Genomic DNA, 26,785 nt, shown 5'->3' with positions numbered 1-26,785 from the left:
ACATATTTAATGATTCAACGAGGTGCCCTGAAGATTTTGTGTGTGATATTTCACTGGTTTAATCAGCTGCAATCTCAATGATATTTGTATCCAAGCGTGCTGCCTGGGTTTGTGGTGTTTGCGATCTGGCATGTTTTTCTACACAGATAGGTGATGGGAGCCTGGATGTACTGCCAGAAATGGTGGTGGGGACAGATACCAAGATAGCATTTCAGAAGCGTTTAGATAGGCACCTGGATATACTGGGAATGGAGGTGTACACGATACGATATGATACGATAGAACTTTTTTTACACAAGATACTTAAATACAAGATACATGCAACATGAGTGGACATGAGTGGGGATGTGCAACGATCGGGGATGGAGGGGGGGGGGGCGGGGGGGGGGGGGCGGGGAGGGGAGTCAGACCACCCCACGACAGAAGGAGGGAGGAGTTGTCCAGTTTGGTAGCCACAGGGAAGAAGGATGTCCTGTGGCGTTCAGTGCTGCATCTTGTTGGGACCCGCCTGTTGCTCAAGGTGCTCCTCAGGTTGACCAGTGTGTCTTCATGCGTTCATGGATCATGTGTCGGCAGAGGAGATTAGTTCATGTAGGAACAAAGAACTGCGGATGCTGGTTAATACACACAAGGACACGAGGTGCTGGAGTAACCCAGCAGGTCAGGCAGGCAGCATCTCTGGAGAACATGGATAGGTGACGTACGAGCACCTGAAGAAGGTCTCAACTCGAAACGACACTTATCCACGTTTTACAGAGATGCTGCCTGACCTGCTGAGTTACTCCAGCACCTTATGTCCTTTTGTTTTTTAGATTAGTTTATCTTGAACCAGTCAGAAGAAGGGTCTCGACCCGAAACGTCACCTATTCCTTTTACTCCAGAGATACAGTAGACAATAGACAATAGGTGCAGGAGGAGGCCATTCGGCCCTTCGAGCCAGCACCACCATTCAATGTGATCATGGCTGATCATTCTCAATCAGTACCCCGTTCCTGCCTTCTCCCCATTCCCCCTGACTCCGCTATCCTTAAGAGCTCTATCTAGATCTCTCTTGAATGCATTCAGAGAATTGGCCTCCACTGCATTCTGAGGCAGAGAATTCCACAGATTCACAACTCTCTGACTGAAAAAGTTTTTCCTCATCTCAGTTCTAAATGGCCTACCCCATATTCTTAAATTGTGGCCACTTGTTCTGGACTCCCCCAACATTGGGAACATGTTTCCTGCCTCTAACGTGTCCAACCCCTTAATAATCTTATACGTTTCGATAAGATCTCCTCTCATCCTTCTAAATTCCAGTGTATACAAGCCTAGTCGCTCCAGTCTTTCAACATACGACAGTCCCGCCATTCCGGGAATTAACCTAGTAAACCTACGCTGCACGCCCTCATCTGCCTGACCCGCTGAGTTACTCCAGTATTCCGTGTCTATGACCGGATAGTTATATGAGGTGTTTACTGTATATTTTCTACCCCAGCGACTGCACTTAATTGGCAATCCACCAAATACTGGGATTAAGAGATCATGGAAACCTGAGCAGGTGTGTAATTGCAGAGTGCCCCCTGTTTACAAATAAAATAATCTCCTGTTCACAATTCAAATTGAGCTCTTAATGCCACTGTTTTGCTCACTAGCAGTAATACCAAAGCAATTACAGTGTCCAGTGTAAATACCTGCAACAGTGTGAGGTACGTTATCAATAAATATAGCAACGAGATTAGTAAATACAGTAACGATAAAACACTAATCCCAGTGCTGCCTGACTTATCAGATGTGGCATTTTCTGGTTGAAGATATAACCAAATGATGTTGGTGAAGATGGTCATAGAGTCTTACAGTGTGGAAACAGGTCCTTCGGCCCAACTTGCTCACACCGGCCACCATGGCCCATCTACACTAGTCCCACCTGCCTGCATTTGGCCCATGCCCCTATAAACCTGTCCAATCCATGTATCTGTCCAAGTGTTTCTCAAACGTTGCGATAGTCCCAGCCTCAACTACCTGTTCCGGCATCTCGTTCCATACACCCACCAGCCTTTGTGCAAGAGGTAAAGATTGTAAATGAAATGTTATAGGAGATTTGTCCCAACCATCTGTGTAGGAAAATTTCAGTCGGAAGAAGGGTCTCGACCCGAAACGTCACCCATTCCTTCTCTCCTGAGATGCTGCCTGACCCGCTGAGTTACTCCAGCATTATGTGATATGTCCCAACCATCTATTGGTTTAGTGCCAAAGCACACTCATAACCAATGGTACATTGACCTTGGTCATGTAGCTTTATCATCATGTTTCGTTTAGTTTAGTTTAGTTTAGATATACAGCGTGGAAACAAGCCCTTCGGCCCACCGAGTCCGCGCCGACCAGCGATCCCCGCACACTAACACTATCCTACATACACTAGGGACAGTTTACACTGTTACCAAGCCAACTAGCCTACAAACCTGTACGCCTTTGGAGTGTGGGAGGAAGCCAGAGCACCCGGAGAAACCCACGTGGTCACGGGGAGAACATACAAATTCCGTACAGACAGCGCCCGTAGTTACGATCGAACCTGGGCCTCTGGCACTGTAAGGTAGCAACTCTACTGCTGTGCCACCGTGCCAATAGACAATAGACAATAGACAATAGGTGCAGGAGGAGGCCATTCAGCCCTTCGAGCCAGCACCACCATTCAATGTGATCATGGCTGATCATGGCTGATCATTCTCAATCAGTACCCCGTTCTAAATGGCCTACCCCTTATTCTTAAACTGTGGCCCCTTGTTCTGGACTCCCTCAACATTGGGAACATGTTTCCTGCCTCTAACGTGTCCAACCCCTTAATAATCTTATATGTTTCGATAAGATCCCCTCTCGTCCTTCTAAATTCCAGTGTATACAAGCCTAACCGCTCCAGTCTTTCAACATATGACAGTCCCGCCATCCTGGGAATTAACCTAGTAAACCTACGCTGCACGCCGTCGAGGTTACAAAGAGCTACTACACAAAAAAAGACCTCTCACCCCATCATGCATGCAGTCTTATACTAAACTTACATTCATTGTAGACATTGCACTTTTACTTTTGAACTGTTACACTACAATGCTGAAAATCTATACTCTGCAATCTGGTGATTTTTGTTTAGTTTAGGGACAGAGTGTGGAAACGTGCCCTTCGGCCCACCGTCTGATCACCCGCGCACGGGTTTTATGTCATCTCAGTTTAGCGTCCTACACGCTAGGCCTCAGACAGACACAAAAAGCTGGAGCAACTCAGCGGGTCAGGCAGCATCTCTGGAGACAAGGAATGGGTGACGTTTCGGGCCGAGACCCATCCTCCCGACACTAGCCCTCAGATGGAGGAAGTTGAGAAACATTGAGACACTTGGAATGAAACAGTGCCTGTTGTTCAGAGCATGCTTGTTTCTGGCCTGTACTTTCAGATACTCATTCCACATACAACAAGGTGCCCGGTATCAGACATGGTCCCTGGATCGCTAATAAATGTTCTTTTCACACAAAGGGTGGTGGGTGTATGGAACAAGCTGCCAGAGGAGGTAGGTGAAGCTGGGACTGTCTTAACGTTTAAGAAACAGTTAGACAGGCACATGGATAGGACCGGTTTATACAATAGACAATAGGTGCAGGAGATTTATAGATTTAGAGATACAGCGCGGAAACAGGCCCTTCGGCCCACCGAGTCCGCGCTGCCCAGCGATCCCCGCACATTAACACTATCCCACACACACTAGGGACAATTTTTACATTTACCCAGTCAATTAATCTACATACCTGTACGTCTTTGGAGTGTGGGAGGAAACCGAAGATCTCGGAGAAAACCCACGCAGGTCACGGGGAGAACGTACAAACTCCGTACAGACGGCGCCCGTAGTCAGGATCAAACCTGAGTCTCCGGCGCTGCATTTGCTGTAAGGTAGCAACTCTACCGCTGCGCCATCGTGCCGCCTTCGAGCCAGCACCGCCATTCAATGTGATCATGGCTGATCATTCACAATCAGTACCCCGTTCCTGCCTTCTCCCATACCCCCTGACTCCGCTATCATTAAGAGCTCTTTCTAGCTCTCTCTTGAAAGCATCCAGAGAATTGGCCTCCACTGCCTTCTGAGGCAGAGAATTCCACAGATGTACAACTCTCTGACTGAAAAAGTTTTTCCTCATCTCCGTTCTAAATGGTCTACCCCTTAATCTTAAACTGTGGCCCCTGGTTCTGGACTCCCCCAACATTGGGAACATGTTTCCTGCCGCTAACGTGTCCAATCCCTTAATAATCTTAATATTTCAATAAGATCCCCTCTCATCCTTCTAAATTCCAGTGTATACAAACCTAGTCGCTCCAGTCTTTCAACATACGACAGTCCCGCCATTCCGGGAATTAACCTAGTGAACCTACGCTGCACTCCCTCAATAGCAAGAATGTCCTTCCTCAAATTTGGAGGCCAAAACTGCACATAGTACTCCAGGTGCGGTCTCACTAGGGCCCTGTACAACTGCAGAAGGACCTCTTTGCTCCTATGCTCAACTCCTCTTGTCATAAAGACCAACATGCCATTAGCATTTGGAGGGATATGGACCAAGCGCAGGCAGGTGGGACGAGGGTAGATTGGACATGTTGGCCGGTGTGGGCTAGTTGGGCCGAAGGGCCTGTTTCGACTCTGTGACTCTAAATATAATCCAGCCTCAGAAATCCAGATTATTTTATTCCTCTGATCAAAGAGAGGAGACAGGAAGTACACGTGTCCCAAACTGATAAATAAAATACACCTTAGACAGTGGGCGGGACAGCGTTGAAATACCACAAGTCTGTTTCTGTAACGTGTAAGGATTAAATTGATCAAAGGTATCCAGGTCCCATTCAAACCTCAGACTTCTAGTAACATGTCTGTCCCAGGGAAGGTATTAGATTTTGGGCGGTGGTTCAAAATGGAATGCACTGCTATTGGGGCTTACATTAATTTAGTTTAGAGATACAGCGTGGAAACAGGCCCTTCGGCCCACCGAGTCCGCGCCGACCGGCAATCCCTGCACACTAATGCTATTTTACACACACACACACACACACACACACACACACACACACACACACACACACACACACACACACGCACACACACACGAGGGGAAATTTACAATTTTGCCAAGTTAATTAACCTACACGTCTTTGGAGTGCGGGGGAAAACCGGAGCACCTGGAAAAAACCCATGCAGGTCACGGGGAGAACGTACAAACTCCGTACGGACAGCACCCATAGTCAGGATCGAACCAGGGTCTCTGGCGCTGTGAGGCAGCAACTCTGCCACTGCGCTGTGGATTGAAAGGAGCTTTTTATCATATTAATTTACAGCTCCTCATGTTGAATCCAACAATGTCTTTTTTACCTTGTCGTTATCTGCTCCATATAGACACAAAATGCTGGAGCAACTCAGCGGGACAGGTGGCATCTCTGGAGAGAAGGAACCCAAAACGTCACCCATTCTGTTTCGGGTCGACACCCTTCTTGTTTGAATGCTGTTTGAATTGTTTTTTTCAAACTTATTATGGTCACAGATGGAATCATTTTGTCCTCCCCCCCCCCCCCCCTACTCCTTCCCTCCCACCTCCCCGGATTTGTTGTTGGGTTTGTTTATAATATTTCGAACAGGTCCATTGAAGAGCCCAGATCATAAGCTGCATACAGGAGGGAGTGGGTCGGATGGAACTGCAGATGCTGGCTTAAACCGAAGAAAGACACAAAATGCTGGAGTAACTCAGCGGGACAGGCAGCATCTCTGGTGAGAAGGAATCGGGTCGAGACCCTTCTGCAGACTGGTTCGGGATAAGGGAAACGAGAGATAAAGGCGATGATGTAGAGAGATAATGAACAATGAATGAAAGATGTGCAAGCAAGTAACGATGATAAAAGAAACAGGCCATTGTTCGAGGATGCTGCAGAACTATTTCCTTTATTATCGTAACTTTTTTGCAGCACTTTGACAAGTCAGTGCACAATCAGTCAAAAAGGTTTTTGGCACATTGGTTTTCATCAGCCAGAGTATTGAGTATAGAAGTCGGGAGCTCATGTTGCAGTTGTATAAGACGTTGGTGAGGCCGCATTGAGAGTATGGGGTTCAGTTCTTGTCACCGTGTTATAGGATAGTTATTGTCAAGCTGGAAAGGGTACAGAGAATATTTACGAGGATGTTGCCGGGACTAGAGGGTCTGAGCTATAGGGAGAGGTCAAGTAGGCTGGGACTCTATTCCTTGGAGCGCAGGAGGATGAGGAGGTGATCTTATAGACGTGTATAAGATCATGAGAGGAATAGATCGGGTAGATGCACAGAGTCCCTTGTCCAGAGGAGGTGAATCGAGGACCAGAGGACAAAGGTTTAAGGTGAAGGGGAAAAGAATCAATAGGAATCTAAGGGGTACGTTTTTCACACAAAGGGCGGTGGGTGTATGGAACAAGCTGCCAGAGGAGGTAGTTGAGGCTGGGACTATCCCAACATTTAAGAAACAGTCTGACAGATACATGGACAGGACAGATTTAGAGGGATAGGGACCAAACGTGGGCGGGGCGGACTGGTGTAGCTGGGACATGTTGGCTGGTGTGGGCAAGTTGGGCCGAAGGACCTGTTTCCCCGCTGTATCACTCTGCTACTCTATGATGTCGGGTTGTTTGTGGGCCATGGAGCTGAGCCAGAGTGTGGGGTTTGCTTCTGAAAAGGCTCACTGTTCTCTCCACGTTTGCAGTCTGACCCACTGGGCGTGGGTAGGCAGCTCAAACTCGATGAATTCCTCACCCGAACCTCCAACCGCCCGCCCGCCCACTCCAGCCGACCTTTCCCCCCTCCAACCTCCACGCACTTCATTACCAAAGTTTCCAAAGTTAAGGTTTGAATTTAAAAAAAAAAATGTAATAAAAAGCTCCCCTGCTCTGCTGGTTACAGCAGGAGGAAAGTGCATTTCGGAACGAGTCCCGTCCTCAGCGGGCTTAATTATGGTAACGTAAACTTCCTTTCAGCTTGGCAGATCGAAGGATGATGTGACCTAGTGTTTAACACGATGGGAACGTTTGATTAGATGCTCATGTAGGGAACATTTCCACGATTCAGAATATCAAGAGCAAGAACGCAGTTATCTTAGAGTAAGATTGTGATCTTATGATTATATTATTATTTTATTTTCATATTTTCATATTTCAGACACAGCGCGGAAACAGGCCTTTTCGGCCCACCAAGTCCGCGCCGCCCAGCGATCCCCGCACACTAACACTATCCTACACACACTAGGGACAATTTTTACATTTACCCAGTCAATTAACCTACAAACCTGTACGTCTTTGGAGTGTGGGAGGGAACCGAAGATCTCGGAGAAAACCCACGCAGGTCACGGGGAGAACGTACAAACTCCTTACAGTACAACACCCGTAGTCAGGATCGAACCTGAGTCTCCGGCGCTGCATTCGCTGTAAGGCAGCAACTCTACCGTTGCGCCACCGTGCCGCCAATTACTTTGCAATTTTCCTTGGAGTGTCATGGTTGCTGAGATGAGTGTTTGTTCTTTTTCCAATTAAATGAATTATAATTCATTTTTTAAATGAGTGAACATGAATTAATATGATTTACGAATTAGTAAATTTATTATTAATGTGAATTCATATTCCACAATGCCCATGGCGGGATCTGAACTTGTGTCACTTGATTGTTAGTAAGTAGTCTCCAAATTCAATCACGTTGCTACACATTCATCGACCAGCAAGAGGGGCAGTACCTGTTTGGAAACATCACCCGCATTATAACACCACAAGACATAGAAGCAGAATTAGGCTATTTGGTCCATTAAGTCTATCCCCTGTTTAAAAATTTCAGTTCCAACTTGGCCTCCATATCCGTCTGTGGCAATGAATTCAACAGATTCACCACCCTTTGGCTAAAGAAACTCCTCCTCATCTCCATTCTAAAGACATGTTCTTTTCTTCTAAGGCTGTGCCCACTGGTTCTAGACTCCCCCATTACTGGAAACGTCCTCTGCACACCCACTCTATCCAGGCCTTTCAATATTCGGTAAGTTTCAACGAGTTTCCCCCCCTCTCATCTTCTAAACTCCTGCGCGTACAGGCCCAGAACCGTCAAACGCTACGCATACATCGACCCAATCATCCCCTGGGATCATTCTCGTAAAAATCCACTGCACCTTGCTAACGTCAGCGCAACCCTCCTCAGATCTGGGGCCCACAGCTGCTCACATTATTCCAAAGTTTGATACAAAATGCAGGTGTAACTCAGCGGGTCAGGCAGCACCTCTGGAGAAAAGAGATAGGTGACGTTTCGGATTAAGGTCATAAGTAATAGGAGTAGAATTAGGCCATTCGGCCCATCAAAGCTACTCTGCCATTCAATCATGGCTGATCTATCTCTCCCTCCTAAACCCATTCTCCTGTCTTCTCCCCATAACCTCTGACATCCATATTAATCTAGCTCTGCCTTAAAAATATCCACTGCCTTGGCCTCTACAGCGTTCTGTGGCAAAGAATTCCACAGATTCACCCCCCTCTGACTAAAGAAGTTTCTCCTCATCTCCTTCCTAATAATACTTCCTTTAATTCTGAGACCTATGACCTCTCGTCCTAGAGGAAGTCTTCAGCCAATGTTCCAAACGTGGCCTCACCAGTGTCTTATAAAGCCTCCGCATTACATCCTTGTGCTCTTATAACCTAGTCAATAGACAATAGGCAATAGGTGCAGGAGTAGGCCATTCGGCCCTTTGAGCCAGCACCACCATTCAATGTGATCATGGCTGATCATTCTCAATCAGTACCCCGTTCCTGCCTTCTCCCCATACCCCCTGACTCCGCTATCCTTAAGAGCTCTATCTAGCTCTCTCTTGAATGCATTCAGAGAATTGGCCTCCACTGCCTTCTGAGAATTCCACAGATTCACAACTCTCTTGACTGAAAAAGCTTTTCCTTATCTCCGTTCTAAATGGCCTACCCCTTATTCTTAAACTGTGGCCCCTGGTTCCGGACTCCCCCAACATTGGAAACATGTTTCCTGCCTCTAACGTGTCCAATCCCTTAATAATCTTATATGTTTTGATAAGATCCCCTCCCATCCTTCTAAATTCCAGTGTATACAAGCCTAGTCGCTCCAGTCTTTCAACATACGACAGTCCCGCCATTCCGGGAATTAACCTAGTAAACCTATGCTGCATGCCCTTAACAGCAAGAATACCCTTCCTCAAATTTGGAGACCAAAACTGCACACAGTACTCCAGGTGTGGTCTCACTAGGGCCCTGTACAACTGCAGAAGGACCTCTTTGCTCCTATACTCAACTCCTCTTGTTATGAAGGCCAACATTCCATTGGCTTTCTTCACTGCCTGCTGTACCTGCATGCTTCCTTTCAGTGACTGATGCACTAGGACACCCAGATCTCGTTGTACGTCCCCTTTTCATAACTTGACACCATTCAGATAATAATGGTGTCAAGTTATGAATGCATCACATTGCATTTGAATCTTCCTTACCACCTGAAATCGTGTCTTGGAAATAGATTGCTGGTTCCACATTGCTCCTGGGCCAACATCCTGAATTCCATGGGGGAGGTTCCCCAACCACAAGCCAAGAGGTGGCCACCACCGGCAACCATATCCCATTGAGAGATGAGAGAAAAAAAGTGTTTGAAAACATATGGACATAGGTAGGGGAGACAGTCGGGAGATGGACACACAATGCTGGAGTAACTCAGCAGGACAGGCAGCATCTCTGGAGAGAAGGAATGGGTGACGTTTCGGGTCGACACCCTTCTTCATTCAGAGCCTTCTTCCCAGGGTGGGAAATGGGCATGTTGGGCTGAAGGGCCTGTTTCCACATTGTATGACTCTATGACTCTATGTCAAAGACCAGAGGGCGAAGCTTTGAGATGAGAAGGGGATGTGCCAGAGGGTGCAAAAATGATTTATTTAAAATTCATTTGGTTGGAATTTGTTTGTTTAGATGGAATAGCCAAGGAGACGCTGAATAATCCAGAGCGTTTTGTTTCAAGAGGAGATCGTGTAATGGTGCAAAAAATATCAAGCTACTGGAGGAATGTTGTTGAACAGACTGCATCCGTGGAGGTTGAGGGATAGTTTACAGTTCGGGTCACAGCAGTGCGGCACAGTGACACGGCGGTAGAGTCGCTGCCTTACAGCGCCAGAGACCCGGGTTCGATCCTGACCAAAGATACTAGAGGAACAAGATGGACCACTCGACCCTAAAAACCGTAGTATGTCATGGCGCCATTTTAGTCGGCAGAAACTTGCAGAAACGTTTGAAAAGAACAATAACAAAAATCTGTGAATTGATAGACGAGATATATTCTGCATTTTTATGGTGTCATCACACATACTGTTCCCCCAAAACACTGATTACACTGCGAGAGGCATAACGGACGTTGGGTTTCGCCTACTAAAATGGCGGCCGTTACGCTCCTTTGCGTACTACACTTCAGTATAGGCGATTTCAACAATGTGGTCCATCTTGTTCCTCTAGTATCTTCTATCCTGACCACGGTTGCTGTCTGTACGGAGTTTGTACGTTCCCCCTGTGACTGCACGGGTTTTCTCTGAGTGCTCCGATTTCCTCCCACACTCCAAAGACGTGGAGGTTCGTAGATTAATTGGCTTCAGTAAAAATTGTAATTTGTCCCTGGAGTGCATGATTGTGGTAGTGTACGGGGATCACTGGTAGGTGTGAACTCGGTAGGCCGAAGGTCTTGTTTCCACACTGTAACTCTAAGCTAAACTAAACTAAACTAAACTAAACTAAACTAAACTAAACTAAAAACTATTTGAAGGTATCACAAAAAGCTGGAGTAACTCAGCAGGTCAGGCAGCATCTCAGGAGAGAAGGAATGGGTGACGTTTCGGGTCGAACCCCTTCTTCAGACTGATGTCAGGGGAGTGTTGGTGGGGGTGTGGGGGCTTGGGTAGGGGGGGTTGGGGGGTGTTAGTGGAAGGGTATGGGCTTGGGAGGAGGGAGGGGGTTGGGGGGTGTTGTTGGAGGGGGTGGGGGCTTGGCTGGGAGCGGTGGGGTGGAGGGAGGGTCGGGGGGGTGTTGGTGGTAGGGTATTGGCTTGGGTGGGGGGTGGTTGGAGAGTGTTGGTGAGGGTGTGGGGTCTTGGGTGGGGGGTGGTTGGAGAGTGTTGGTGGGGGTGTGGGGTCTTAGGTTGGGGCGGGGGGGGTTGGGGAGTGTTGATGGGGGCTTTGGTGGGGGGTTGGGGGTGTTGGTGGGGTTGTGGGGTCTTGGGTGGGGGGGGTTGGGGGGTGTTGGTGGAGGGGGTGGGGGCTTGGCTGGGGGCGGGGGGGTTGGGGAGTGCTGATGGGGGTTTGGGTAGGGGGGGTTGGGGGGTGTTGGTGGAGGGGGTGGGGTCTTGGGTGGGGGGGGTTGGGGGGTGTTGGTGGAGGGGGTGGGGGCTTGGCTGGGGGCGGGGGGGTTGGGGAGTGCTGGTGGGGGCTTGGGTAGGGGGGTTGGGGGGTGTTGGTGGAGGGGGTGGGGACTGGGGTGAAGGGGAAGAGGCAGGGGTCGGTTGCTTTGCTATGGAGATGACCAAACTATGTCAACAGCAGTTGTTCAATGCTAATTCCTGGTGACATTTTGACAGCAAAGAAATGCAAATACACGTTGAAAATGAAATCATGCAGGAGAATAGAAAAACAGATCTCGAAACTTGATGCGTTGGCTTTGCAGTGAAGTGTTTTCCAAAGTAAGGGATGGAATTTTAGTATTTCTCCCAGCCGCCTTATCTAAAGCCCCCTCAAGTTTTATATTCACTGATGACCTGCATCGGCAAATCCAGATAATCTCTTTGCTTCTTTTAATGCCGCGGTGACAATCAGAGAGGAGACTGAGCAGAAACCCAAGCTTTCAGAAGAAATGCGCGCATAAAATCCCAAGGATAAGCCCATAAGCCTGCCAGATAAAGGAGCAGGAGGTGGCGTCAAGGGCTGAATGGGTCGACCTGCCGCCACTGTTATCTGCGCGGCGGAGCGTGTACCAGCCCGGTCTCACAGCTGGCTGACTGTGGGCGGCTGGGGTTTACACTGCTTGCCAGGCCTGGATAAAGTGGATGTAGAGGGAACGTTTCAACCAGTGGGAGAGCCCAGGACCAAGAGGTCACAGCCTCCGAATGGAAGGACGTCCCTTCAGCAAGAAGACGAGGAGGAATTTATTTGGTCAAGAGGCTTGGTGAATCTATGGAATTCACTGCCACAGACGGCTGTGGAGGCCAAGTCAGTGGATATTTCTAAGGCAGAGATAGATAGATCTGAAGAAGGGACTCGACCAGAAACGTCACCCATTCCTTCTCTCCCGAGATGCTGCCTGACCTGCTGAGTTACTCCAGCATTTTGTGAATAAATAGATAGATTCTTGATCAGTATGGGTGTCAGGGGTCATGGGGAGAAGGCAGGAGAATGGGGTTGAGAGGGAAAGAAAGATCAGCCATGATTGAATGGCGGAGAAGGTTCGATGGGCCGAATGGCCTAATTCTTCTCCTATCACGTATGAACTTATGACCTTGGCGGGAAGGTAAGGACGAGGTCAGTCTATATTTGTAGATGATTGTTAATACACAAAAGGACATAACGTGTTGGAGTAACTCAACAAATCTGGCAACATCTCTGGAGAACGTGGATGCTGTTAAGGGGTGGCACCCATCGTACTCGATGGGCCGAATGGCCTAATTCTGCTCCTATCACTTATGAACTTATGAAGTTCGAAACGTAGGGCTTCGAAACGTCATCTTTTCCTTTTCTCCAGAGATGCTGCCTGACCCACTGAGTTACTCCAGAACTCAAAAAACACTTTATTCAAGAAATAGTGTAAGAAAATAACTGCAGATGCTGGTGCAAATCGAAGGTATTTATTTCACAAAATGCTGGAGTGACTCAGCAGGTCAGGCAGCATCTCAGGGGAGAAGGAATGGGTGACGTTTCGGGTCGAGACCCTTCTTCAGACTGAAGAAGGATCTGGACCCGAAACGTTACCCATTCCTTCTCTCCTGAGATGCTGCCTGACCTGCTGAGTTACTCCAGCATTTTGTGAAATAAATACCTTATTCAAGGGATAAATATTTACAAAACATGTTCCTTCCAAAACTCTATCCGACATTCTCGGAGGCTATACATACATTCAATACAGATATTCAATACAAAAAATTATACAAAATTAACCACCACCATTTCCATTCACTGGCGTGGAATCCCTTCCCTTATTTGGAGGGGCGTTTCCACCTGCCCCCCAATGTCCAGCAGCGGAAGGACCCTAGACTGTGGTCCTCCCCCACAGGGCCTTGGCGTTGGCTTCACCGAGCTTCAGTGCGTCCCTCAGCACGTGCTCCTGCAGTCTGTAGCGGGCCAGTCAGCAACATTCACCGACGGACAGCTCGCTCCGCTGGGAGGTCAACAAAGCTCGGGCAGACCAACGAGCGTCTTTCACCGAGCTGATGACATTCCAGCAGCAATCGATCTCTGTCAGTCTCTGAATTACTCCAGCACTTTATACCTTCGGTGTAAACCAGCATCTGCAGTTCCTTCCTTCACACAGGTGGAGCAGCGTTGGACAACCTGTCGGGCCACCACCTTGGGACCACAGAGGTCATCGGAAGTTCATCGGAAGCTCCCAATAATATCTGCACACACTGAACTTTTATTTTCTCTCTTGTTTATGATATTGTTCCCAGTGCACTATGTTTCCAAATTCTGTTGTGCTGCTGCATGTAAGAATTTCATTGTTCTATCTGGAACATGTGACAATAAAACACTCTTGACTCATGACACTGAGTTATAAAATTCAGCTCTGTTTTCCCCAGGTAACCTGTAACAGAGATGGGATTAGAGTTGGACGAAGCACAAGAAATCCCTCGTGTTAGTTAATTAGTGTAGTTTATTGTCACGTGCACCGAGGTACAGTGAAAAGTTTTGTTGCGTGCTAACCTGTCAGCGGAAAGACAATACATGATTACAATTGAGCCATTTACAGTGTATAGATGCATGATAAGGGAATAACGTTTAGTGCAAGGTAAAGCCAGCAAGGTCTGATCAAGGATAGTCCGAGGGTCACCAAAGAGGTAGATAGTAGTTCAGCACTGATCTCTGGTTGTTGGTAGGATGGTTCAGTTGCCTGATAACAGCTGTCCCTGAATCTGGAGGTGTGCATTTTCACACTTCTTTACCTTTTGCTCGATGGGAGAGGGGAGACGAGGGAGTGGCCAAGGTGCGACTCGTCCTTGATTGTGCTGCTGGCCTTGCCGAGGCAGCGTGAGGTGTAGATGGAGTCAATGGAGGGGAGGTTCAAGGTTTGTGCGATGGTTTGGGCTGCGTCCACAATTTGCTGCAATTTCTTGCGGTCTTGGATGGAGCGTTGCTTTATGTGTAAGATCTTCCTTCACGCATCTCCTTCCACTGTGTCCTAAGGTGCTTCTGAGATGGCGTTCTGTGTGAAATCCACTCACTCTTGCAGAAAATGCGGCAACCATTTTATACCATAAAGTCCTTGAAAATAACCATGGGACAGTGACCAGATGATCTAGATAAGCTGGACTGCAGGAAAGATCAACAGGAATCTTGCCTGGACTGGAGGGACCAAGTTAGAGGGAGAGTTTGTAGGAAGGAACTGCAGATGCTGGTTAAGACCGAAGATAGACACAAACAGCTGGAGTAACTCAGCGGGACAGGCAGCATCTCTGGAGAGAAGGAAGAGCCTTTCACCTGACTCTCAGTTTGAAGAAGGGTCTCGACCTACAAACCTGCACGTCTTTGGAGTGTGGGAGGAAGCCGGCGCACCCGGGGAAAACCCACGAGGTCACAGGGAGAACGTACAGACTTTGTACAGACAGCACCCATAGTCAGTGTAAGAAAATAACTGCAGATGCTGGTGCAAATCGAAGGTATTTATTCACAAAATGCTGGAGTAACTCAGCAGGTCAGGAGAGAAGGAATGGGCGACGTTTCGGGTCGAGACCCTTCTTCAGACTGATGTCAGGGGGGCGGGACAAAGGAAGGATATAGGTGGAGACAGGAATTCAGAGGGAAAACTGGGGGGGGGGGGGGGGGGAGAGAGGGACAGAGGAACTATCTAAAGTTGGAAAAGTCAATGTTCATACCGCTGGGCTGCAAGCTGCCCAAGCGAAATATGAGGTGCTGTTTCTTCAATTTCCGGTAGGCCTCACTATGGCACTGGAGGAGGCCCATGACAGAAAGGTCAGACTGGGAGTGGGAGGGGGAATTGAAATGCTCAGCCACCGGGAGATCAGGTTGGTTAAGGCGGACTGAGCGAAGGTGTTGAGCGAAACGATCGCCGAGGCTGTGTTTGGTTTCGCCGATGTAAAGAAGTTGACATCTAGAGCAGCGGATACAATAGATGAGGTTGGAGGAGGTGCAGGTGAACCTCTGTCTCACCTGGAAAGACTGTTTGGGTCCTTGGATGGAGTTGAGGGGGGAGGTAAAGGGGCAGGCAGGATGCAACCCGGGTCTCTGGCGTTCTCCCTGTAACCTGCGTGGGTTTTCTCCAGGATCTCTGGTTTCCGCCCACACTCCAAAGACTTACAGGTTTGTAGGTTGATTGGCTTGGTAGAATTGTAAAGTGTCCCTCATGTGAGTGTAGGATAGTGTTAAGGGCCCGTCCCAGTTACATGATTTGCATTTCTTTGCTGTCAAAGTCGTAGCAGATCGCCGAAATTTTCTTTGACCCTACGACAATGACCACGACAATGCCGAGTCAGGTCGATACAAGTTACTTTTTTTGTGAAACTAGCACCTGGCTAAGAGATTACACCGTCTTCGGAAACATCGCGAAATTCCCACGCTTACCTGACCCGTCAAACCGTCGCCTCCAATCTACCCGTCAAATGTCCTGACGGTAAATAAATTGGTTAAGCAAAACTATCTTCTGGTATCTTCAAATGCCTTTTCTTAATTTAAATATTACGTGCTTCTAAATGCATCTGCGACAACCCAGCAAACCTGGGGACAGCGTGCGACAGACAGCGCCCGCATTAAGCAACCATACCTGGCGACAAGCCAGCTGTCGCAGAGAAGTTTCTAGCAGGTAAGTTTTTCCGAGATCCGGTACGATTCATTGAAGACTCCTCACGATCATGCCCGCGACACCCCGGCGAATGTTCGGCAACAGCCTAGTCGCCGGCAGTCGCCTTAAAATTGCCTAACTGGCACAGGCCCTTAAGTGTCTGGTAGTCGTGGATTCAGTGGGCCGAAGGGCCTGTTTCTGTGCAGTACCTCTAAACTAAACTAATCTAAACTAAACTAAACTAAACTAAACTAAACTAAACTAAACTAAACTAAACTAAACTAAACTAAACTAAACTAAACTAAACTAGAGTCTGCTCTTTGAGCAGTCTGAAGAAAGGTCTCGACCTGCAACATCACCAATTCCTTTTCTCCAGAGATGCTGCCTGACCCGCTGAGTTACTCCAGCATTTTGTGTCTATCTGCTCTTTTCTGACTCAGGCTGTGAGGGGGATTAAGATTAGTTTCCGCTCGACTGACTGGCTGACTGATGAGCGACAGTGAACGCACTGGGAGGGAGCAGGTGCCGACTCTCTATACAGAACACCTGCTGCTTTATCTGTTCCTTAGTTCCCCAGATGCTCCCAGTGTCGATCGGGCCTAGTGCTCTGCCTCCCCCTACACAGCGTTTAATTGTTAAACTGAGCTTCGGTGCAGCTTTCCGTTCCATTCTGAAAGACAATGAGCCCCCTTCTTGACACCAAATGCTACTCAACACTTTCTATTAACCCTCCCCCTCCCTCCCCCTCCCCCCCTCCCTCCCCCTCCCCCTCTCTCCCCTCCCCCACCATGGGCAAATGATGCAATCTCATCTGGAGCCCAACATAAAAGACCGAGTAAGAAAGAAAATGGGGATTACATCTCCCGCAGATTTCCTTGAGACTTTTACTCTTGGGCTCATTTCTCTTCAAATTGCGTTGAACTACATTGAAGTGACAGGTTAAAATAGCCCCGCATGTCTCTGCTGGAGATAACATGCCATTTGCGAAGACCTTTGGTATACTGATGTTGATTCCATTCAAACCTCAATTCCCCATTTCCTTCCACAGTGACAACGAACAGTGGGCGACACGGTGACGCAGCGGTAGAGTTGCTGCCTCACAGCGCCAGAGACCCAGGTTCAATCCTGACTACGGGCGCCGCCTGTATGGAGTTTGTTCGTTCTCCCCGTGACCTGCGTGGGTTTTCTCCGGGAGCTCACGGTTTCCGCCCACACTCCAAAGATGTACAAGTTTGTAGGTTAATTGCGTTCGGTAAAAATTGTAAATTGTTCCTAGTGTGTAGGATAATGCTATTGCAAGGGGTGATTGCTGGTCGGCTAGTACCTGGTGGGCCGAAGGGCCTGTTTCCGCGCTGTATATCTAAACTAATCCAACATCGCTGAAACTGATTATCAGGTCGCTGTCACAATAATGCATGCCTGTTGTGCATAATATGGTTCCTGTAGAGTTGCTGCCTCACAGCGCCAGAGACCCGGGTTCGATCCTGACCACAGGCGCTCTCTGTGTGGAGTTTGTACGTTCTCCCTGTGACCACGTGGGTTGTCTCCGGGTGCTCTGGCTTCCTCCCACATTCCAAAAGAGTGCCGGTTTGTAGGTTAACTGGTTTAGGAAAATTGTCCCCAGTGTGTATGACAGTGCTAGTGTACGTGGTGGTCATTGGACAAAGCGAGCTCAGTGGGCTGAAGGGCCTGTTCCCATGCTGTATCTAAACTAAGCTAAACTAAGCTAAGCTAAGCTAAGCTAAGCTAAGCTAAGCTAAGCTAAGCTAAGCTAAACTGAGCTAAGCTAAGCTAAGCTGAGCTAAGCTAAGCTACCTAACCTAAACTAAACTAAACTACACTCACAGTGTAGCATTTAGTTCTTGGACCAAAAGGATTCTGAGTTCAAATCCCACTTCAGAAACATCATCTCATGTCAGCTGCTCAGTGCAGAGAAAGTTTGACATTGTTAGAAGTGTCAATGTTTAGTGTGAAGCCCAGTCTGTCTTGTGTAGGAAGGAACTGCAGATGCTGGTTTAAAACCGAAGATAGACACAAAGTGCTGGAGTAACTCAGTGGGCCAGGCAGCATCTCTGGAGAGAAGGCGGGGTCCAGTCGCTGTTTTTTCGACTATTGCAGTCGCTGACATTTGCCTAAAAAAACGCCTAAGTGAGACAGGCCCCTTATGAACTTATGAACAACATCTATTTCAGGAAAGGCAAATTCACTGGATGTGAATTCAGCAAAGTAACAACACTGCTAGGTGAATTGAAATGTCGTTCAAAAGGGATAGACGTGGGTGGAGGTTAATTAATGTCACTCCGTACGTAACAGGAAGGTTCAAAGCCATAACACAGTCGAAAGCTGTCATGATGGGTGGGGCAAGACACATACTCATCTATTGAAGTTCCAAGATTACATCAATGTCGCTTAGGGTTGCCAACTTCCTCACTCCCAAAGAAGGGACAAAGGGTGACGTCACTGCCCCGCGCCCCACGTGACCTCACCCAGCCAGCGGCCACTTGCTCCCACTCCACCAATGGCGGATGCCCGGCCCACACTTCAATGGATGGCTCAGTGGCTGCCTTACAGTGTCAGAGACCCAGGTTCAATCCTGGCTACGGGTGCTGTCTGTACGGAGTTTTACATTCTCCCTGAGACCGCGTAGGTTTTCTCCAGTTGCTCCGGTTTCCACCCGCTCTCCAAACACATGCAGGCTTGTAGGTTTTGATTTTAGATTTAGAGATACAGCGCAGAAACAGGCCCTTCGGCCCACCGGGTCCGTGCCGCCCAGCGATCCCCGCATATTAACACTATCCTACACCCACTAGGGACAATTTTTACATTTACCCAGTCAATTAACCTACAAACCTGTACGTCTTTGGAGTGTGGGAGGAAACCGAAGATCTCGGAGAAAACCCACGCAGGTCATGGGGAGAACGTACAAACTCCGTACAGACGGCGCCCGTAGTCAGGATCGAACCTGAGTCTCCGGCGCTGCATTCGCTGTAAGGCAGCAACTCTACCGCTGCGCCACCGTGCTTCTGTAAATGTAGTTTGTCCCCGGTGTGTTGGATAGTGTTAGTGTACAGGGATCCATGGTCGGCACGGACTCGATGAGCCGACGCTGTTTCCACGCTGATCTTCTAGAGTCTAAAGTCTTTGTGACGTGGGAGGAAATGGGTGGGAGTAATGTAGATGGGGCATGTTGGTCGGTGTGGGCTAGTTGGGCCGAAGGGCCTTGTTTTCACACTGAAAGACTCTGACTCTCTCCAGGAAGTGAGAAGAAGGGGAAATACAGAAAGGTATCTGACCATGACACATAGGTCCCAACACCTTCCAATTTTTAGTCAGTAATAAACAATGCAGCCATTTTTTTTCATTGCATTCCTTATGTTATTAAATGGAATCATTGAGTCAGCTAATGTGACTCATTGAAGTTCACAACCCCTTCAGTCTCAAAAACAACAACACGTGACGTCTCGGTGAATTTTTGTGCATTTTCTTTACAGGTTTCTACAGGTCCCAGGATGATTAGCTTCATGTACACCTCAAGCAGGTTCTCAGGCCGAACAAAATGGAGGTAACGGTAGACAGTCAGAACCTTTGTTCCAGTGTGGGAATATCAAAGACAATATCAGTGTGTGTGTACAAGTTAGGGTGAGAGGCCTCTTACCACACGGTATGACTCTATGACTATGACCTGTGATAGCTGTTTCATGCTGTGAAATTAGACACAAATAGCTGGAGTAACTCAGCGGGCCAGGCTGCGTCTCTGGAGAGAAGGAATAGGTGACGTTTTGGGTCGAGGCCCTTCTTCAGACTGAGAGTCGGGGGGGGGGGGGGGGGGGGGGGGGGTGGGGGAGGGAAACGATAGATATACAGTGGATGGTGATATCGATATAGGACAAACGTACGAAAGATTTGATAAAACGCAACGATGACCAAGGAAAGGCGGAGCCCACGATGGTCCATTGTTGGCTGTGGGGCAGGTGATAACGAGTGATGCAACCAGTGAAACTCAGCAGGACGACAGTGAAACTAGTACAACGACCAGAGCGGGGGAGGGACGGAGAGAGAGGGGATGCAAAGGCTTACTTGAAGTTCGAATACTGCAAAATGGTGCGGAGGGAACTGTATAAATTAAGGTCCTCCATTCCTGAAACTTCCACGATTTAATCAACTCATTTAGTTTTGGTTTTAGAGATACAGCCCCTGCGGCCCACCGAGTCTGCACCGACCAGTGGTCCCCGCACATTAACACCATCCTACACCAGGGACCATTTTTACATTTATACCGAGCCAGTTAACCTACAAACCTGTACGCCTTTGGAGTGTGGGAGGAAACCAAAGTTCTCGGAGAAAACCCACGCAGGTCACGGGGGGGGGGGGGGGAACATACAAACTCCGTACAGACAGCGCCCATAGCCAGGATCATCGAAACCATTTAAATATTCGGACCTGCTAGGAAAGCCAAGTTTCACGTAAACACAGTGATGAAATGGAATCATTTCGTGGGATTGTAAATTCATGCCTCAAATCCCACCATTGTTTATTTCTCCCAACACTCTGACTGTGCCACACGCACGCCATTGAAAATAGGATTGCAATCTGCTTGTTAAATGGATTCCGAGAATCCTGGCCTTAGTTCCTTGTACTTCTCTCATTCCAATTTGGAAACGCTTGTCATTGAAGAATGGAGGAAAGGAGATTTATTGCGCTGGGCAAAAGCCACAGTTTTAAAAAAAACCAAAGCTTTATGTTTTGACATTTCAAGAACCCAGTAGGTCATTAAAGGTCTGTCAGTGTGAGACAGTGAAACATCACGTCATATTAAACATATTCAAGGGGCTAGGCTAGAAGACAGACACAAAATGCTGGAGTAACTCAGTGGGACAGGCAGCATCTCTAGAGAGAAGGAATGGGTGACGTTTAGGGTCAAGACCCTTCTTCAGATCCCGAAGCGTCACCTATTTCTTCTCCCCAGAGATGTCGCCTGTCCCGCTGAATTACTCCAGCATTTTGTGTCTGCCTTTGGTTTAAACCAGCATTGGCAGTTCCTTCCTACTCTGTACAGGACTGAAGTCGGGAAATGAGGTGAGGGGATGGAGTCGACACTGACACGATGAGATGCTTGGCGTACAAGAAGCCTGGATAGTTTGATCATCCAAAGCATTTGGAGTGGCATGGTGGCACAGCGGCAGAGTTGCTGCCTTACAGCGCCAGAGACCAGGGTTCGATCCTGACCACGGACACTGTCTGTACTGAGTTTTTTACATTCACTCTGTGATCTGGGTTTTCTCCGGGTGTTCTTGTTTCCTTCCACGCTCCAAAGACGTACAGGTTCGCAGATTAATGGGCTTCGGTCAAAATTTTGTTTAAATTGTCCCAAGTGTGTCGGATAATGCTAGCATCCAGGGTGATCGCTGGTCGTCGCGGACTCGGTGGGCCGAAGGACCTGTTTCCATGCTGTATCACTAAAGTCTAAAGTCTAAAGATGGATGTAAATGTTTCTGTGGTGCTTAGTTTTAGTGTCGTTTCGTTTTGAGTTACAGTGCAGAAACAGGCCCTTCGGCCCACCGAGTCCGCGCCGACCAGCGATCCTCGCACACTCACACTATCCTGCACACTTTAGGGGCAATGCTTACTTTTCTACGATTATACCAAGCCAATTAACCTACAAACCTGTACGTCTTTGGAGTGTGGGAGGAAACCGAAGATCTCAGAGAAAACCTACGCAGGTCACGGGGGGGAGCATACAAACACCGTACAAACAACACTCGCTTACAAAATTCTTAAGGGGTTGGACAGGCTAGATGCGGGAAGATTGTTCCCGATGTTGGGGAAGTCCAGAACAAGGGGTCACAGTTTAAGGATAAGGGGAAGTCTTTTCACACAGAGAGTGGTGAATCTGTGGAATTCTCTGCCACAGAAGGTAGTTGAGGCCAGTTCATTGGCTATATTTAAGAGGGAGTTAGCTTGCTAAACCTAATGCACCACCCAATTGAACTGAACGAATCTAATCTAATCTAATCTAATCTAATCTAATCTAATCTAATCTAATCTAATCTAATCTAATCTAATCTAATCTAATCTAATCTAATCTAATCTAATCGAATCGAATCTAATCTAATCTAATCTAATCTAATCTAATCTAATTTAATCTAAACGAAACTAAATGAAACTAAACAGACCCAAATTAACCTAAACTTAACTTAACTAAACCAAACTAACCTATACTAAACTAAACTAAGCAAACCTAAACTAAACTCAACTCAACTAAAATTAACTCAACTCAACTCAACTCAACTTAACGTAACTAAACTAAACTAAACTAAACTAAGCAAAACAAACCTAAACTAAACTAAACTAAACTTAACTTAACTTAACTTAACTTAACTTAACTTAACTTAACTTAACTTAACTTAACTTAACTTAACTTAACTTAACTTAACTTAACTTAACTTAACTTAACTTAACTTAACTTAACTTAACTTAACTTAACTTAACTTAACTTAACTTAACTTAACTAGACTCACAGCATAGCACCCACTTCTCATTTAAAGAAGACATAATCTCCTGTATCGCTGTATCTCTAAACTACTGAAGATGTTTGTGGGTCCATTAGCTTGCTAAACCTAATGCACCACCCAAGACAGGGTGCAGGAGGGTTTACCACGTTAATCCCTCACTGAAGGTATTTAAGAAAAATATTTTGCGGTGTGTGTTTTAGAAAGGCTCACAATACAATTTGGCCAACAGCCTGGTTTAATTTAGGATCCGGTTTCTCCTATCCGCTGTGGGAAGAAGACCTGTGGGATTGACAGTAATTATGTTCAACAGCCTTGAGCCAAGGAGGAGGAGGAGGCAAATCAGCTGGGTCCTGCTATCCTGACTGCTAATCAGTGCCTTGAAGTTTGAAAAGTACGGTGGTAGTTATAACTCCAGGACTAGAGACAGCCTTAGATTTAAAGGACTTTCCTTTAGGAAGGAGATGAGGAGGAATTTCTTTTGTCAGAGGGTGGTGAATCTGTGGAATTAGAAACACAGAAAATAGGTACAGGAGGAGGCCATTTGGCCCTTCGAGCCAGTACCGCCATTCATTGTGGTCATGGCTGATCGTCCACAATCAATAACCCATGCCTGCCTTCTCCCCGTATCCCTTGAATCCACTAGCCCCTAGAGCTCTATCTAACTCTCTCTTAAATCCATCCAGTGATTTGGCTTCCAATGCCCTCTGTGGCAGAGAATTCCACAAATTCACAACTCTCTGGGTGAAAATGTTTCTTGTCACCTCAGTTTTAAATGGCCTCCCCTTTATTCTAAGACTGCGGCCCCTGGTTCTGGATGCCCAACATTGGGAACATTTTTCCTGCATCTAGCTTGTCCAGTCCTTTTATAATTTTATATGTTTCTATAAGATCCCCTCTCATCCTTCTAAACTCCAGTGAATACAAGCCTAGCCTTTTCAATCTTTCCTCATATGACAGTCCCGCCATCCCGGGGATCAATCTCGTGAAATTCACTGCCGCAGAAGGCTATGGAGGCCAAGGCAGTGGATATTTTCATGGCAGAGACGGATAGATTCTTGATTGGTACGGATGTCAGGGGTTATGGGGGGAAGGCAGGGGAGCGGGGTTGAGAGGGAAAGATAGATCAGCCATGATTGAATGGCGGAGTGGATTTTAGGGGTCGAGTGGCCTAATTCTGCTCCGGTCACTTACGAACTTATGAACATGATTCTTTGGAGCATGCGGGGGAAACTCATGCGGTCAAAGGGAGAACGTACAAACTCTGTACAGACAGCACCCGTAGTCAGGATAGAACCCGGGTGCTGTCTACCAGCTGGCCACTGTGCTGCCTGTTCGGTTTTCTTGTGCCTCGTATCATTCTACCTGCCATCGCTACTGCACAAGTCTTTTACCCAGAGTAGGGGAATGTAGAACCGGAGGACATAGGCCTAAGGTGAGAGGGAAAAAATTTAATAGTAACCGGAGGGGTAACCTTTTCACACAGAGGGTGGTGGGTGCATGGAACAAGCTGCCAGAGGAGGTATTTTAGACAGGTAATATAGCAACAATTAAAAGACATTTGATAGACATAAAGTACTGGTCAGGCAGCATCTCTGGAGGACATGGACAGGCGAAGCATCGGGTCGGGACCCTTCTCCAAACTGATTGTAGTGGGGAAGAAGAAAGCTGGAGGAGAGGAGGGCAGGACTAAGCCTGGCAAGTGATAGGTGGATACAGGTGAGGGGAGGGGGGGTTGGATAGGCAGGTGGGTGGACAAAGGCCTGAGATGGAGACAAAAAATTGGGAGATTAGGATTGAAGTGTTGCGAATTGTGAAGCCAGAGGAAGGAATGGAGGTGGAAGGGGAGGGAAGAAATGGGTGCATATCCAGGACCTAGTTTCTTACCCATTCTGTAATCAAGAACCAGTTTTGCTGTGAACCGCGTTTCTGTGCAATCTCATCAGCTGAGAACGTAAAAGCTGTTCCAAAGTCGCGCTCAGGAGATCAGCTTTGTCCGGTCTCCTGGTGCGCACCAGTTTTAATAAATCGCCCGTTACTTTGAACGCCAATTCCGCGAGGCCTTTCCATTTGCTCTACGGGTTCTGCAGTTCCTCCAGCTGACCAGCCAACCAGGTCTGCAGTCAGGTAATCAAGCCATTCAATCATGGCTGGTGGCCCAGCGGTAGAGTTGTTGCCTTACAGCGAATGGAGACCCGGTTACAGCGCCGGAGACCCGGGTTCTATCCCGACTACGGGCGCCGTCTGTACGGAGTTTGTACGTTCTCCCCGTGACCTGTGTGGGTTTTCTCTGAGATCTTCGGTTTCCTCCCACACTCCAAAGATGTGGTTAATTGGCTTGGTAAATGTAAAAATTGTCCCTAGTGGGTATAGGATAGTGTTAATGTGCGGGGATCGCTGGTTGGTGCGGACCCAGTGGGCCATAAGGGCCTGTTTCCGCGCTGTATCTCTAAAAAAAAAAAAAACTACTCTCCCTCTCAACCCCATTCTCCTGCCGTTCCCGCATAACCCCTGACACCACTACTTATCAAGAATCCATCTATCTCTGCCTTGAGAATATCCAATGATTTGACCTCCACAGCCTGACAAAACCCAAATGGGCGGTGGTACACACCTGCCCAGTCTGCCTTGGCCTACACGATCTCCTGAACACTTTAACACCCCTCCCATTCCCACACTGACCTTCCTGTCCTGGGCCTCCTCCACTGTCACGTGGTGAATTCTAAACTCTCACGTTTAGAGAGTTGCGAATCTATGGAATTCTCTGCCTCAGAAAGCAGTGGAGGCCAATTCTCTGAATGCATTCAAGAGAGAGCTAGATAGAGCTCTTAAGGATAGCGGAGTCAGGGGGTACGGGGAGAAGGCAGGAACGGGGTACTGATTGAGAATGATCAGCCATGATCACATTGAATGGCGGTGCTGGCTCGAAGGGCCGAATGGTCTACTCCTGCACCTATTGTCTATTATCTATTGTCACAGTGAGGCCAAACACAAACTGGAAGAACAGCACCTCATAGATTGCTTGGGCAGCTTACAGCCCAGCGGTGTTAATATTGATTTCTCTAACTTCAAGTAACCCTTGAATCCCCTCCCTCCCCTTCCCTCCCCCACCCTGGTCATTGTACTAGTTTCACTGTCGTCCTGCCCTGAGTTTCACTGTTTGCATCACTCGTTATCACCTTCCCCACAGCCAACAATGGACCATTGTGGGCTCCACCTTTCCTTGATCATCGTTGCTTGTTGCATATCTTTCATTCATTTGTTCCATGTGCCTTCCACTTCTCTCGTTCCCCTCTCCCCTGACTCTCACCCATTCCTTCTCTCCGGAGATGCTGCCTGAGCCGCTGAGTTAATCGCAACTGGGCATCGGAGAGCAAGTTATTAGCAGGAAAAAAGCTGTTGGCGTATATGTGCGGTTTGATCGCGGATTGATGACAGCTTCCATCACACTGGTTGCTGTGAGGTGAGGGTGTGAGATAAGATGGCAGGAAGATTGCATAACGGCCCAGATCAGAGGTGGCAAAAAGTGATGAGGTGTGAATGGATTCAAACCTACAATTGGAAAGCTAATTGTAAAACAAACCCCATGCACTGAGAGAGATGAAATTTGAGCAAAGAAAAAATTTGGTAAGGACACTGATTTAATGCTTTTAACCCTAAACCCAGATATACTTGAATCAGGAACAGGCACAAAGTGCTGGAGTAACTCAGCGGGTCAGTCTGCATCTCTGGAGAGCATATGTTCATAAATTCATAAGCTATAGGAGCGGAATTAGGCCCATTCGGCCCGTCAGGTGTATTCTGCCGTTCAATCATGGCTGATCCATCTTTCACTCTCAACCCCATTCTCCTGCTTTCTCCCCGAAACCCCTGAACTGACGTCCTTCCTAATCAAGAAATTTCAAATCGGGACTGAAGAATGGTCCAGACCCGAAATCTCTGAAGAAGGGTCCTGACCCAAAACGTCACCTGCCCATGTTCTCAGGAGATGCTGCCTGACTTGATGAGTTACTCATTCACAAAATGCTGGAGTAACTCAGCAGGCCAGGCAGCATCTCAGGAGAGAAGGAATGGGTGACGTTTTGGGTCGAGACCCTTCATCAGTTACTCCAGCACTTTGCGTGTTTTCCCCCCCCGTAAACCAGCATCTGCAGTTCCTTATTTCTCCGTCCTATTTTACTCAGAGTGCAACTCGCCAGAATGGTGTGCACCTTATTTCTGAAGGATATGAGGCT

This window comes from Rhinoraja longicauda, chromosome 24, assembly GCF_053455715.1.
Source record: "Rhinoraja longicauda isolate Sanriku21f chromosome 24, sRhiLon1.1, whole genome shotgun sequence".
NCBI classification, from domain to species: domain Eukaryota; kingdom Metazoa; phylum Chordata; class Chondrichthyes; order Rajiformes; family Arhynchobatidae; genus Rhinoraja; species Rhinoraja longicauda.
This window is presented reverse-complemented; position numbering follows the sequence as displayed.